General features: G+C 46.1%; 2 pseudogenes; both read right to left on the minus strand.

Moving 5' to 3' along the window:
- Window positions 1-4764: 4764 nt before the first annotated feature.
- On the minus strand, window positions 4765-6145 carry LOC136465332 (probable E3 ubiquitin-protein ligase WAVH2; annotated as a pseudogene).
- Window positions 6146-13511: 7366 nt separating this feature from the next.
- LOC136466868 (putative inactive G-type lectin S-receptor-like serine/threonine-protein kinase SRK) lies at window positions 13512-16403 on the minus strand (annotated as a pseudogene).
- Window positions 16404-16684: the final 281 nt, after the last annotated feature.

Here is a 16684-nt window from a genome sequence, read left to right on the forward strand (position 1 = left end):
GCACTAAGCATGGCTAAGCATTTAACCCATTCCTGAACTTAAATAGGATTCAAGTGTGATACCTGGACAAGGATAGATATATAATGCAACAATTGGTTCCAACCAATTCCTATACTTAATGCATCATCAATAATAAGAGATACTCAAGATATTTATAAAAATATGGGAGACTTAATATGCTCCGGGGCTTGCCTAGAATCCAACACTAGGTTAGTGTTTGTAAGACGACACATGCTCGGTGAGCATCTCCCATCCTAGCACTTGTCCAGTCATTCCATCTTCGGGATAGGTCCACCATACACCATTTTCGGGTTCGGCTCCAACATCACGTCCTTCACGTGGTTCATCTAACGTACCTAGATGAGATACAAGATGCAAGTGCATGAATGAAAGGACGGCAATACGAGATGCATCACATAATCTATTATAGAAAGGTAGTGAGCATATCAAGCATGGTACACCAGATAACTTGAGTTAAGCTATTCCATTGAAAACATCTATCACAATTTAAGATCTCAGGTAACTTAATTTAACACCATGAAAGGCATGAGTTACACTTAGCAACACATAAGGCAATGCAAGGTGAAAGCAATCAACTTATAAAGCACAACACAGAATTTGGACAGCAGCATAGATAACACTTGTTTCACCCATAACTAGAGATCCAAATATCCAAAGAAGGTAATCCTAGACTTTCTGGAAAGATAATGAAATTTCATACAACATTGTTATTATCACTAAAAGCTTATTCCAAAGCTAACTAGGTCAAACATGCCAATGTTTCAGATCTGCACCGAACTAGGACAGAAAAGTAGTAGTAGTTTCAAAATGGCATAACTGGAGTTACAGACATCAAACAAGCATAAACCTTAGCTTTATAGAAAGATTATTAAATTATCTAAAATATGTTTATTATCATCACAAGGTGATTCCACCATTAACAAGGTCAATCAAGAACAATTGAGCACCTCTGTCCAGACTTGGACAGATTCTGTCATGCAACTTCGCAAGCTTATAACTAGAGCTCTACAACACCAAAAGGGATGATCTTTAACAATTTGGAAAGCTCATGAAAGGCACTACACTTGTTCTATTATCTCTAAGACATGATTCAAAGCGTAGCTAAGTCAAACAAGACAATCATTCAGATCTCTACAGAGAGCATGCAAAATCTGACAATGAACTTAAAAAATCTATAGCTCCTAAATTATCAGGCCTTTGTCCATGAAATTTGAACACAAGTAAGATGATGAAATTAGATACAACTTTTATATTCACTACAACCACAACAAACATCATTTACACCACAAAAATGATTGCACAAGCAAAACTGCAATTGCAGCCCAACAGCAGTGGTACCGAAAACTGATAGGAACTTCAGATAAGCATAACTGGAGTTCTAGACCTCCAACAAACATGAATCATAACTTTTTGAAAATCTTAGGAAGTTACCTACAAGTTTCTTATTCTCATATTAAGATGATTCTACAGTTAGAAGGGTCAATTAATCCAATAATTATATCTCTGTCCAAAACATAGACAGAAACTGACATACCACTTTAAACAGCTATAACTAGAGTTCTACATGTCCAATAAATGTGGTTCTAGACTTTTTGGAAATCTTAGCAAATTCTAAACACCTTTGTTATAAACACCTAAAGCTAATTCTACTATTAAGAAGGCCCCAGAATAAGAACAAGGAAACCCTCTCTGGGTTTGGGCAGAAACAGCCATAGAGATTTAAGTAAGTATAACTCAAGATCTACTTAACCAAAAATCATGATATTTAGCTTTTTGAAAAGCTTAATAAAAGTACTACAACTCATGTATTATCATAAAGTCATGATTCATAACTTAGCTGAGCTAATTAATTCAATCATGCAGACCTATTCAGAATAGGGGCAAGGCAATACAGGTAATTTGTTATTTTTATAGATCTTAAACTATCAAGCCTAAAATACTGAAATTTTTACCAAACATCGAGAATAACCTTAGTAGCACTCCACAAAAATTTCACAATTATTGGAGCACAACTGCAGTTATGAAAAAGACAAGGCACAACTAGTATTAAAAACCTAACTGCATAAATCTATTTTTATAGAAAAATATGTAAACTAAAACCTGCCATATTATAGATCTACTGCATAGAAAATGTTGCAAGGATTCCAAAACGTCCACATTTGTTATTTTACGAGTTTTCTACTAATTACTACGAATTTTCAAAGTTGATCATTCAAATCTTTAAAAAACCAGAGAAAAGGAATTATAAATCTTGCATCGGGGTCCCTGCGGAAAATATAAATCAAACGTCAGCGAAGAGGTCCTTTAGGCACTATTTAAATGAGTCACTGGTTCGCACTTAGATCCTTCCCTTTTCTCGAATTGTTGTGCGAGGTCCCTGGTGTGGCTTTGGAACAGAGGACGCGTGGGAGCTCGCCGGAGGCGGTGCGTCGGCGACGGTGGGGTGGCGGTGCAGCATGCGTGGGTCCGTGCGAACTGGTGCATGGCTTCAGCATGGCCCGCGGTGGCCCGGCCATGCATGGCCGTCGATGGCAATAGACAACTAGCGACGGCGGCCATGGCGCGGTCGGCTACGGCAGCGGATTAAGAAGCGAATTAGGTGGAGGCAAACGGGAGCTGCAAGGGTGCTTGATAGAGGAGGACGTCAGTGGCAAAGGAGCTCCCTCAACGGCCATGCTCGAGCTCGCGGCGGCATCCATGGCTGCCGCATGGTGCCGGCTGGAGAGAGCAGGAGAGGGAAGGAGAAGTGAGAGGGAGAGAGAGTGGAGAGGAGGGTGTCGGCCCTTTACTTGAGCAGGCAGAGGCGAGCTGGCAGCCATGCAAGCAACGAAGGCGCCATGCAAAACTGAATGAATGGATTAAATACCATCTCAAAAATACAAGCTAAAACTCAAAGTTCGTCCCTTCGTAACTCCGAATCCGTTTAGTTTTGGCACAAGAGGTAGTAACCAATGTTGTAGAGTTACGCGAGATCTCCAACTTTGATTAAAGTGCCAAAGTCTAATTTGGCCTGGTTGGAGAGATACAAGGCTTCGAAGCGGGGTACACGAAACTGAAAATTCAGGTTTCAGTTAACTCAGACTTAGAATATTTTTGGACTATAAAAACAGCAGCAGATTCAAAGTTTGAGCCTCGGTTTGACTTTCTTACAAGCTGATCTGGCTCTTGGTACAAAAACAAAGTTTGTTCTACTCCCCTCGAACTTCAACTTTTGTTTAGGTTCCACTACCATGCAAATCATCTAAGCCATAGTTCAAACCAGGTCAAAGTAGCATCACAATAAAACTTAAATCCAAGTTTTAGACCGATTGATGTATTTTCTTGTCCTTCGCTCAATACGAACCCTTCATGACTTTTGTTGTAGAGTTCAATTAGAGTCATTTGGGCAAGATTTCAAGGTTTGGTTGATGATCTAGAATTCCATTCACTTTATAAAACAATTCAAGCAAGGACATAACTTGTCATTTCATGTGACTTCTTAATTCCAAACTTCACGAAACTTTTCCATGGGTCAATATAGATGGATATTGATGCGAGACACATGAAACAAGTACATCTAGCATTACTCAAGCATACTTTTTAGAAAGGCATCATGTAAGCAATAGTGCATGGTCCAAGTTTAAGTGGTGGCTCATTTTCATATGTTTGACATAATATCTCCATCACCACTTAACATGCCATGGTTGAGTTTAAACCCATTGCTTAACTGGTGAAAAACACCTGGGGTGTTACATCGCTGACGTTGATGGAGACGGCGCGGTCGTCGGCGCCGACGCTGTGGCCGTCGCTTCTCGACTTGACCTCCTAGACGCGCACGCACCGGTTTCAGCCATGGCTTATCAGCCAAGTGAATAGGGCACTAGTCCTTTATTGTAAAGATTTCTACCTTGACCTGCTTAGCCTGCCTCGATGTGCTGTCTGCCTGCTGGTTGTTGCCATTGCCACGCTTTCTTCCTGCTCTCACGCGACATCTCCACCATTTCCTCCATCTTTGGAGTCAAGTACGCCCTAGCCTTGCTCGTCGACTGCACGTCCATCCCCATCGCCGAGGCGAGCTGCTGCACGTGCGAGCTCAAGCCGGCCAGAAGGCGCGCGTGCCTCGTCTGCTCGTACTTCCTCCGATCGCCCATGCTTAAGCTGAGGTCGCGCAGCTCCTCCTTGAGCGCTTCTAATGTAGGGTCGCCTGCCGTCCCTGGCGCCGACTGCTCCACGACATTCAGCTTGGACTACAGGATCTGCGCGGCGCCGGAGTGCTGCCCGCCGTCAGCGGCTGCTCGTGCGGCGGCGATGCCTTCGGTCGCCGCGAGGTGGACGCGCTCCTGATCCACAGCTATGGAAGGAGGAGGCATGTACGTCAGCTCCAGCGGCCTCTGGATCACGCGGCAGACGCGGCGACGTGGGCCTCGTTCCTCGCCGCGGCGTCCCGGTAGGTGCAGCTCACCTTGAGTAGGCGGGTGAGCTCCTCCGTGGCTCGGGCTCTCGGCACCATGAACCGCCTCTCTTTGTCGTCATAGAGCTCGCCGACATCGATGAAGGTGGCGCGGCCGTCGGCGCCGACGCGGTTGCCGTAGCTTCCCGACTTGACCTCCTGGACGCGCACGCCCCGGTTTCAGCCATGGCTTATCAGCCAAACGAACAGGGCACTAGTCCTTTATTGTAAAGATCTCTACCTTGACCTGCTTAGCCTGCCTCGATGTGCCGTCTGCCTGCTGGTTGTTGCCATTGCCACGCTTCTTCCTGCTCTCACGCGACATCTCCACCATTTCCTCCATCTTCGGAGTCAAGTACGCCCTAGCCTTGCTCGTCGACTGCACGTCCATCCCCATCGCCGAGGCGAGCTGCTGCGCGTGCAAGCTCATGTCGGCCAGAAGGCGCGCGCGCCCCGTCTGCTCGTACTTCCTCCGGTCGCCACGCTTAAGCTGAGGTCGCCCTGCTCCTCCTTGAGCGCCTCTAATGCAGGGTCGCCTGCCGCCCCCTGCGCCGACTGCTCCACAACATTCAGCTTGGACTCTAGGATCCGCGCGGCGCCGGAGTGCTGCCCGCCGTCAGCGGCTGCTCGTGCGGCGCTGATGCCTTCGGTCGCCACGAGGTGGACGCACTCCCGATCCACAGCTATGGACGGAGGAGGCATGTACGTCAGCTCCAGCGGCCTCTGGATCACGCGGCGGACGCGGCGACGTGGGCCTCGTTCCCCGCCTCGGCGTACCGGTAGGTGCAGCTCACCATGAGCAGGCGGGTGAGCTCCTCTGTGGCTCGGGCTCTCGGCACCATGAACCGCCTCTCTTCGTCGTCGTAGAGCTCGCCAACGTCGATGGAGGCGGCGCGGCCATCGGCGCCGACGCTGTTGCCGTAGCTTCCCGACTTGACCTCCTGGACGCGCACGCCCCAGTGCAGGCACGTGACGGCGATGCGCACCTGCTGCGCGATGACCGAGAGGAGGCCGCCGATGCACTGCTCGAACCAGTCCTGGATCGCCGCGTGGCTCTCGATGGTGTGCAAGGCGGCCCAGTCGTGCTTGGCGCCGAAACCCGAACGTGTGGATCGGCCCGGGCCGGCTGCCGGGGTGCGCGAACACCGGCGTCACGAGGTCCATGTACCTCTTAGCGCCATTGGGTAACAAGGCGCTGAGGAACGTGTCCTCCCCGTCAGAGAGAAGGATCATGCTGGAGACGGCGTTCTTCTGCCGGCGGCAGACGAGCACCTCGGCGCCCACGCGGAGGCCCTCGTCGATGTTGGTGCCCGCCCACTCGGGGACATGGGACAGCACGTCGAGCTTCGCCGAGGCCTTCCCGGCGTCCATCATGCGCGACAGACGGATCCGGCGGACCGCGTACCCCGTGAAGGTCACCACGGAGAGGCGGTCGGCGGGGCCCAGTTGGTCGATGACGAAGCACATGGCCTGTTTCAGGAGCTCCAGGTTCTCGCCCTCCATGCTGCCGCTGACGTCGGCCGGCGCCCTGGCGTGCACCAGCACCGAGAACTTGTCCCGCGACGCGCTCCTCCCGAGCGCCGGGAACTCGCACTGCGTGGTGAGGACCAGAGCGCCGCCACCGGCATTATTGGTCGCCTCAGCCTTCGGCGCCCGGGGGATCTGAGGGTCCAACGGCTCGTCGTCTGGGAACATGGAGCCGCCAGCCAGCGGTGGCGGCGCGTAATGGGAAACGCCCCCGCGGTCGACATCGCCCTCCAGCTTCCCCGCCCCCTTTCTCCTCTTTTCGCCGAGGTTTTAAGGTTGTTGGAGTATAATCAGGCAATTTATTCCCCAACAAATCGCCACCCATATCATATCCTTCCTTTTTTATCGTTAATTGATTGATGCGCAGATCCCCACTCGTCCGTCCATGTAGGCATGTACCGCAAAAATAGGTGAGTTAGTTTTGAACTTTTGATTGCTTGCCCAGCACGCGCGGTGGACGACGGACGAACTACCGCCGTGGGCGCGTGGGCATCGCAGGTCATGGCGGCGCGCCATCATCGGCAACGCCTCGTTCCTCCGGCCTCGGCCGGATCGCTTTCGTTCCCAGCCTGCTTCTCGGCGTCTTCCACGGCTACGGTAACTACAACCACCAGCACGTGTACCTGCGGCGCACGCCGGGGCCGTTCCAATCCGCGGCGCTCCCATCGACCGCCGCCGGCAGCGAGAGTAGAATCCAATCCTTAATGCCAGCCACCGGCGGCTTCCATCTAGAGATGTACACCGACCTGTTGTCGTCGCGTGACGGCTCCATCCTTCTCGGAGTAAGGCGGTGGTGGAGTGGTCTCTGCCTGCTGTGCAACCCCATGACCGGGGGCTGCAAGATCCTCCCCGACGCCACGATCAGGAGCTGCACGTACGTCTTGCTCACCGGCTACGGTGATCTTTCCCCGTCCGGCGGCACGGGAAACGCCAACAACGACCACCTGGCGGGGGCGGTGCGGATACTCGCCGTTGTCGGGACGGGCATGATGTGCACCGAGGAGAACAGGATTACATACCATGTATTCTCCTTCGCTTCCGGCGAAGGTGACGACGGCGCACGAGCGTGGGGGCCAGTCAAGCGTTCTGTGGAACTGAAGACGGGCTTCTGGGTGCTCATGGGCGATGACCAGTGGAGTCTGCAGAAAACAGTCGACGTGCAGGTGCAGAAGCTGCTGCCAAATTAGCGGCATGACTACTTCGAATACACATATGTCTACTCCTGAATGCCTTCTGCCCGAGGAGCGGCTGCGTGATCGGCAGGCTCGCCGGCCAGGAGATCCGCATTGACCTCGAGAGCAGCTTACGAGATGGATCGGTTGACTTACATTTCAAAAATGAAGCAACTCTGGGATGTACTCCATCCGTTTCAAATTATAAGTCGTTTTGATTGTATTTTGTATATTCATTTTGCTATGAATCTAAATACAATAATATGTCTAGATACAAAGCAAAGTGGATGAAAAAAAAATCAAAGCGACTTATAATCTGTAACGGAGGGAGTATATCATATGGAATTCTTAGGCCCCGTTTGCCACGGCTCGCACCGGCTTCAGCTCATCCGACGAAAACACTGTAGCAGCACTGTAGCAAAAGCCGGTTTTCTCTCTCCTCCTCTCCCCCTCTCACTGACGCCGTCACTGTTCATCAAAGCCGCACAAGCCAGTTTTCCTGGCTTCTCCCCGCGCGCTACAGTATTTTGCTATAGTGAGAGAGAAAGGTAGGAGAGAGAAAACCGCCTTTTTGCTACAGTGTTCCTGTCACCCAGGTGCTTTGTACATCCTATGAATTGGGCTCCGTACGCCAATCCCACCGAATAGGAGTCGTGTTATGTCAGGCATAACAAAAAATTGGCTGATCCTCACGGTAAGCGACCTGTAAGGGATTCCTTATGTGAAGGTATAAAAGAGCGCAAAGCAAGAACCCCATGCCTATGGAATGGCCCGAAAAAGGGTTGGTTGAAGGTCAATGTTGATGGTCCATTTGACCGCAGCACTGGTGATGGTGACCTTAATGTCATCATCAGAGACGCCTCTGGTCAGGACTTGCTCACGTCTTGGTTCTACGAGAGGTACCCTTGGGATGCTAAAGAGGTGGAAGCTTTGGCGACTAGGCAGGTCATCTCTTGCTGCTAAGTGGTGCCGACAATTGTCAGCACTTTGAGGTAGTTTGTATATGTAGTACTATAGCCTAGATGCTTCGTCATCGAGATGGAAAACACTACCCTAGACTAAGGTTTATTATTCATGAAGGTATGAAACGATCGAGACCAAAAGCATGTTATTTGATTAGAAAGTTGTCCAGACGACCCATGAGCTTGCACAACTGACAATGAGAACAAAACATTTGACCATTTGGTGGTTCTCAGAGCCGGCTTGCATTGAGCCTATTATTGTTCCTCATTGTTATTACGTCGGTGAGTCATCTCTATTATAATAGATCAATCAAAATTGTACTAGGTCTCCTCAAGAAAAAGTTCTCCGCTGAAAGCCTCCAACCATTGTGCACCCAGAAAAATACATACAATAATTCATCTCCATTAAAATTAAAGGCTAATAAAACACATAAACCAAATCCGATGACCACGATTAGACGTGGGATGTCAGGTTTCTCGCCCCGAGCCCTCACCGGTTACACAACGTACCCCTTGGTTCTTTCTCCCCTTCCTCTGCACGTTTCTCTCTCGTCCACGGGAAAAAGCACCGCCGCGCCGCCACCGGTAACAGTGCCATGGCCATCATCGGCTCCTCCCCTCTCTGCAATGGCCACCGGAGCGGCGGCGCTCCTCACGGCCGCGGCATGCACCCGCAACCTCCGCCTGGGCCACGAGCTAGACACTAGCCTCCTCCGCGCACCGGGCGCACCACGGCCATGACGTGCTTCCGTGCCACGTGCTACAAGCGTTGCTGGCCGCAACACAAGCATAAACTCGGCGCATGGGAACCCGATGGCTGCACCGCGATGCTCCCCGTGGATTGTTCGTGGGACGGCGCAGATACTGCCTCCGCGCTCACCAGATGCAAGATCTTGTCTACTAGCGCATGCTATCTGTTCGACGAATTGCAGCACTGGAGATAGACATTGCTGGGGTGGGGGTGGGGGTGGGGGGGGGGGGGGGGGGGGGGGGGGGGGAAGGGAATCACGTTGCTGCCTTTTCGTTTTCATGGAAATTGCCACGGCAGAGCGCGTTCATTATTCTTTGGATGACATACTAATGTGAACTGACGGAGTACACAACATTTATTTATATAGTTTCTTTTATTACCAGGCATTCATATGTGATACTGCAGATATGAAAGAGTTTATTTTTTATAAAATTGATCATTTTGTTGCAAATGATTTTTAAAATAATAAGATACAACATACAACGTCCAAGGGCAAAATTGGCCATTACAACCAAAACCTCCAATTCCGGTAAGCGGAGTAGAGCTAAATGCCAAACAGGTCCACCTGCTCCGGTAACTCCAGAGTGCAGCTGCTCTGCGGTGGAGTTGGTGGAGCATAGCTCGAAAAATTGGAACAGAGCAGTCCCAAACAGATCCTAATTTTATTCGAATTCATTTACAATACCCGTAGCAACGCGAGTATCCATCTTTTTAGATCAAAGTATGCCAGGAGCTAGAAGCGGCGACTATGTATTTTTTTCTTCCTTTGATAGCCAAATAATGTTAGAATTGAGTTTTAAGTTAAACATGTTTTATGATACTAAGTGGTCTGATTCCCCACGCGACGCCGCTCCCCACCTCCACCACCGCTGGTCCCCTCCCTCCCCCTCCGGCATATCGTCGGGGGCCGGAGGGAGTGGGGATCTATCGTTTTTAATAAATTTTTTCAGTAGATCGAGTCTTTAGGGTTAGAGTCTCTCCATCTTGGTTTTGGGGATTTATCTTCTCCTCTTCCTCTCCAGCAACGACGAGATGGTAGGGTGGAACCGTTTTCTCCATGGCGGCTCTGTTGAAGATGGGGGCAACAACTACGGCGTCAGCATCCTCGCCGAAAGAAGAGAAGGGAAGACACAAGAAAGAAGAAGTTTTTTAACTCCGCCTACATGAATATTGACCGTCGTTCGTTAGCCATCTGTTCTCAGGTCTTTTGCCGAGTGTTTGCCTATGCGATTATCCATACTGCAAAGTGTTGTACAAGTTTGGTTTTGAGATCTGGAGCTATTCACAGCGTGTGTATAATTTAGATGAAAATCAGTTTCTGGATATTTATGTAATCCAGAGTGCTTGTAGCGTGTTGATGTACCCAGCTATTATATCTAATATAATTCTTCTTTCGGTCAGAAAAAAAGTGGTCCGATTTCCTTAGTGCTAAGGGATGAAGCCGGGTTCAATCCCTTTATTAAAAAAATCCTTCTTATTATATGGTCAAACAAAGCTTTCACCGTAGGGGAAATTTAGAAAAAAAGGATTTGCAGTGGAAATTATGGAATTCGTACTAGCATCGTTAATGGCTAATGCCATTGTTTTACTCAAATCACACTCGAGTATTTGTAACTACATATTTTCAGTCACGTTAATTATGTAGTGAATTTTAGTCAGTGAAGATAAATTTGTGTTTCTGAATTCTAATATATTTTCAGGGATTTATCACATAATAAGTTGGAGGTCTCAATTCCTGATGTCTTTTCACAGCTGCCATCTCTCATGATTATGTGAGTTTTCTGATCCCGGATGGCTTTCATGTCTTAGAGTTTAGCTATAAACAATTGCTAATACTAATCTAATCATTATACACTACTGAAAAACGATTTTTAGACTGGTCTATAATTTTTAGGACTACACTACTTGATTTATGGTGGAGGCGGACGCCTGCTGGATGCCCGGCCTGCAGCACCAGGATCGCTACTGCCATTGCTTGCTCTTTGCGAGTTTTACTGATGGGTACGATTAATGAACGACAGGTGTCAGGAGCTGTTACGACGAGAAAATTAATAATTTAGCTTATTATCTGCTATATACAACTATCAACTTCACTGAGGATGAAATTCTTGGCGGACATTTTGAAGAGCCGTGCAAATAAATATTTTGACAACTTCCCTAAAGATCTCTAAGTCATGATTAAGGACTTGGGCAGAATGTAACTTAGATGGTTAATATGAGAAATAACTTTACTATGCCTTCTTATGTAAAAGTGTTTCTCGAATTGTAAACATGCTCAAATACAATTGTGTAAAAGTTGAACTATAGAAAAAAAATCATTGGTTATTTTCATGTGGATCCCTAAGATAAAACCGTGGTGTTAGCACGGTCATTATACTATATATATAAAGGCTCTCTTTTCCTTGCCAAAAAAAAAACTGCCGGCACACACAACTGTTCCACGAATGGCTTATAAACTGTGTAAGGGTGAATCAATCAAAAAGAGATAAAAGAAAAATAAGCCGAGGCTGCTATATTTAGCAGAGTACATGCGTGCTCAGAGTTTGTGCTTCTACGTAGAATCATACCCTCTGAATTCCTTCAGAAAACACGTACGCACATGGACTTGTCTTCGTTCAGCACTTGAGCTAGAAATACTTCATCTTAGATATGTAAGTTGACCAATCCCTCTCGTACGGGTACCTGAACGTGCTGACTACCCTGCCGTCGTCAACTAGTCTCGTGGTCGCCATCATCCAGAAATCATGGGTTCCAAACATTCGCACCCGAGTCTCCGTTCGAACGCTCCCTTCCTCTCCCCTGCTCCCTTCCTCTCCCCGGCCATCTTCCTCCCGCCGGTGACCGTGCCCACACCCGCGCCCTCACCCGAACTCAAGTTCGCCATCGTTAGGGTTCCGGCAGCTCTCTCCCTTCCTCGTCTCTATCTCTTGTAGCTCTCTCCCTCTCTCGTCTCCAACTCTGGCAGGCTTAGAAGAAAGGGGCTCGGGGGAGGCAGACCAGCCAAGCGGTGGGATGGTGGCCGGACGGCTAGGGGCCTTGACGGCGGTGGAGGCGACCGAGCCATGTCGGGGCGGGGGTGTAGCAGCGGTGCTCGCCAGCGAGCATGGCCATGGCAGCAGCGGCGGGAGTGGGGGGCGGGGAGGGGAAGGAGGAGGCCGCTGCGGGCGCGGTAGGGTCTCGCCGGAGCTCTTACTTAGTGCTTGTGCTTTATTTACTTTCAAGTCTTGCTTTATGCTTTATTGCTCTTACTTAGTGCTTGTGCTTGTTAAATAGCTCTTCATGATTGTGCTTTGTTTGTTCAACTAGTATGTTAGGCTTAGAAGTTGGGGTGAAGTAGAACTAACTCTGGGTCGACCAATTAGAATCTTTGTGGGCTAAGACCCCTCCTATATTTTCACTAAGTAATGTATTTTCCATCGGTCTTCCACTCATTAGCTCAATATCAGTAGTTTCAAATACCCAATTGTTGTCACAATATAGAAATTAGGTACAAAATATAGAAAAAGAAGCTAGAAGAAATGGTTTACCTCCCAACAAATGGTTATGTGTCTCCCTTACATTATTATGCACCTCCACTAAAAGTGTGTGCCTTCAGATAATGACTATTATATTTGGAAATTTAAAATTGATTTAGCTTACCTTCCCTCTATATCTCTAAGAGTTACACTATTCTTTGAGTTTTGAGTATTTCCCCTTCTTTGTTCTGCTTGATTATTTGTATGTGGAAAATATGCAGGTTCATTTGGAATGGGAAGTGTGATGCTTCGATTCCCCAGCATGAACAAAACAGATGACACGAGTGGCCTATCGTTAGGGTTGTCCTGCACACACAAGAGTCCGGTATGGATGCAAAGCAAAGCTTCATCTGGTGTACAGCTCTCGACAATACTTGAGTCTACCAAATCATTTGCTCTCCCTTCCTTCAACAGATTCCATGCCTAAATAAATCAAATCAATAGTTAAGTGAGGTTGTGGGATTCTAAAAACTTTGATGTTTGTTGTTTGCTAATTTATAAAACTATACTTACATAGACAGTAAGGTTTTCAAAATCCAATATTTGATTGGAAGAGCTTATCTTCTGACCACTTACAACCTCCAAAGTCAAGATACCGAAGCTGTACAAGTCAGACTTGACAGAAAATATGCCTCTAAGTGCATAGTCAGGAGCCATGTGGCCGTTGTTGATATTTTTACCATGAAGAGTTTTCTTTATCTTAGCTTAACATTTATGCAAATTTTAATATAATAAAGAGCACTCACTATGTCCCGACGACCCGCTTCATATTTTCATTATGTTGGTTGTCACCGAACAATCCTTGCCATGCCAAAGTCCGCTATTTTGGGTCTCATTTCTTCATCCAACAAAACATTGCTTGCTTTGAGATCTCTATGAATTACCTTTAGTCTAGAATCTTGATGAAGGTATACAAGTCCTCTGACAACCCCTTTGATTATGTTAAAATGTGTTGGCCAATCTAGCATTGCTTTTCTTGTACTGCCTACAAAGAAAAACCATTTCTTACTAAGTACTAACTAGTTTATATGGTTCATGAGCTTGTCATGAGCTATTAGAGCATACTGAAAATGTGAGCATCTAAACTGTTGTTAGGCATGTACTAAAAAATCAACAACTTTTCATCTCCCTCTATGCAGCAACCGAGAAATCTATCCAAATTTCTGTGTTGTAGCTTGGAAATTAGAATAACTTCATTTTTGAATTCCACTATCCCTTGCTCGGAACCCCTATGGAGCCTTTTGATGGCAGTTTCTCGGCCATCTAACTTTGCCTAACAATTAAATTGGAAAATAGATTAGAATATTAATCTCGTATAATCACAATTGAGAAAAGGCGTAAACAGGAAAATAGATTAAATGGCATACATACCTTGTAAACTTTGCCAAAACCTCCTCGTCCTATCATAAATGATTTGTGGAAGTTATTTGTCATAGCTATGACATCTTTGAAACTAAGGACAGGAAATTCAAAGCCTTCAGTAGCATTCACCTCTCCAAAGACTAAAGTCTTGTGCTTTTGTCTTTTTTGTTTATTCCCTATCTCATAAATTTCAAGAAAATTTCTCTGTCATGAGGGGAATATACTCCATTGAATTATTTAATAAAATAATGACTGTATATTAGAGCATACTCCCTCTGTCCTTAATATAGTGCATTCTAGGAATTTTAAGATAAATTAAGAGAGAGCATAAAAGGCGCATGTACCCTCATTTTATTTCCTAATCAAACGCTATTATCAACATGATTAATGGTGATTGGTTCATAAATGGAAAGTATTTAATGTAAAATTGGTTTTTGTCCTCTAGAATGCATTATATTTGAGGACAAATTTTGAATGCTAGAATGCACTATATTACAGGACTGAGGGAGTATGTTATATATGTAGATACTTGTCGTCGAATACACACCTTTGGCGACCTTGAACTTAAAAACACATATAAAAAAGGATATGCATGTCAGCAAAACACTTGCTAAAATTGGCAGTATGATCTTCATTGTCCTTATATCCTTCCTTCTACCTTGAGAAGAAATGAAGTTAATTATGAACCAAGCATATAATGAGGACATAAATTTGATCTGCATGTTAAATTAAAACCATTGTGCATATTGTACCCTTTATTCAAAATTCATTGAGTAAATATAAGGATCTTATATCCTAGAAGATCAATGAAGGAAGCTTGAAGTGAAATCTAGTAGGGGCTAATAGTGCTAAACTCAAGAGAACATTAATATTTAAGCTTAATAACTATTTACTCTAGAAAACTTTAAAACCATGAAGGTATTTGCTACCTTTGGTCTACATTCAATTTTCTCTATCAAATAATTATATGTTGTAGTATAAATTCTTTATAAAGAAATAAAGTGCTTACAGTTATACCATCAACATAGATATGACATAATGTTTCAACCAACATGCATAAATTTTTGCAAAGTAAGAACTTACATATTTGTTATCATTGATATTAATATAGTTTCAAGAGCGTTGCTAGCATTATTCATATGTGAGTCCTTAAAAGAACAATTTTCTTGATAACCTAAAAAATATACTAAATTTATCATCCACACATGCATGTATAGTCAATATGCAAAATTACACATGTATAATCATTTAGATAATTTTTTTACATATTACATAGGAGGAGTATGTGGGGCTGTTTGTATTTGCATGAGTGATTTAGGGCCATTTAGAATTTTTCATAATAGCATATTGTTTTTGGTAGCTTAAATATATTGAGGTGATATTTTAATTTGTTTTTAATAACAAAAAAGTGATAGTTTAGATTCAAATTTAAGAGTAATTTAAATTATCTATCTAATGGTAGGGTGAGTAATTTAAATGTTAATTTAGAGGGTTACTTTAAATTATATTTTATAATAGTAAATGTAGGATATTTCTTAGAAAGACATAATAGATTCAATAGCTGTTATTATCAATAATGATTAGAATCTACTAAATTAATGGTATTTATGTTTCTTTTAGAATTTTAACGATCTTAGCTTTTTTTTCTTATGTCTTGTGAGAATTAATATAGAGTCTCCATTAAAAGTCTTGATTTAGTAATTAGTATTAAGATGGTTGTCAGTTGTCGGATGGGGGGTGTTGAGTTTTAGTTTTTGCATTTTCTTTATTATTATTATGGTTAGATATAAATATTGATTATTCAAACAGTGAGTCAAAGGATAGTATATTGTTTAACTGAAAATTAGTTAGTGGAAAGACGTGGAAGCAAAGGATAGAAATCAGTACCTGTATCCAGGCCAGAAAGCCGGAGATACAGCGTCTCGTCTCCGGCTTCATCGACACTAATCTTCTCTGCATCGATGAGCTCCCCGACGGCCTGACCCACAGCAGACACCTCGTGGAATCCCCATTGATGGTGCTGGTGTTCAGGTTGGCGTACGCGTAAGCCACGCAGGAGCAGTTGCCGCTGCACTCCGCCGCGCACTCGTCGTAGCTCCTGTTCCTGACGTGCACGAACCTGTCCGGCGCTTTCATCCCCGGCAACGCCAAGAACCGGTCGTCCCCATCCCCGCATCTCAGCGCTTCTCTCCGCCGGCATCCCCGCGAGAAGTTGCCGCGGCTCCAATCCTCGCTGCTCGTCGGCTCGAAGCCGTCGAGGCACTTGCACGCCGGGACTGCTGCGCCGTCGGTGTTGTCGCAGACTCGCAGTAGCCGAACGGGCCGCAGTAGCCGTAGCGGCTGCACTCGTAAGGCGGCCACGCGATGAGCTCCTCCCATCGCGAAGAGGCGTTGTTCCAGCTCTGGAGGGCGTACTTGCCGGAGGAGCTCATCACGTACCGCGCGCGCGAGACGCCGTCGGAGACGCTGAAGCCCATGTAGGCCTCGACGTCGGCGGCGTTCACGCCCAGGTACATCTGGTCGAGAAACTTTAGTTAAAACAGTCCTATTTTCCTTACCAATATATCAACTCACGGTTTTCCAAGCGCAGAAATGGCTAATCAAGAGAATTGATAGGATTCGTCGTAGCTTCCTTTGGAGAGGGACGGAAGACGCCGGAGAATGTAAGTGGAGGCCACTCGTTGATCAACTGGCCCACTACTTTGTCGCCCAAAGGATAGGGGGGGGGGGGGGGGGGGGGGGGGGGGGGGACTAGGAATCCTGGACCTAGAGAGATTTACCAGGGCCATTCGATTGAGATGGCTATGGTTTCAGTGGAAGCAAAAGGAAGGGCGTGGAACAAGCTGGACATCCCCTGCGATAAAACTGATCGTGAGCTTTTCAATGCATCGACAGTGGTCACCATTGGCAATGGCCGACAGCCCTGTTTTGGTCATCAACGTGGA

This window comes from Miscanthus floridulus, chromosome 7, assembly GCF_019320115.1.
Source record: "Miscanthus floridulus cultivar M001 chromosome 7, ASM1932011v1, whole genome shotgun sequence".
Lineage (NCBI taxonomy): Eukaryota > Viridiplantae > Streptophyta > Magnoliopsida > Poales > Poaceae > Miscanthus > Miscanthus floridulus.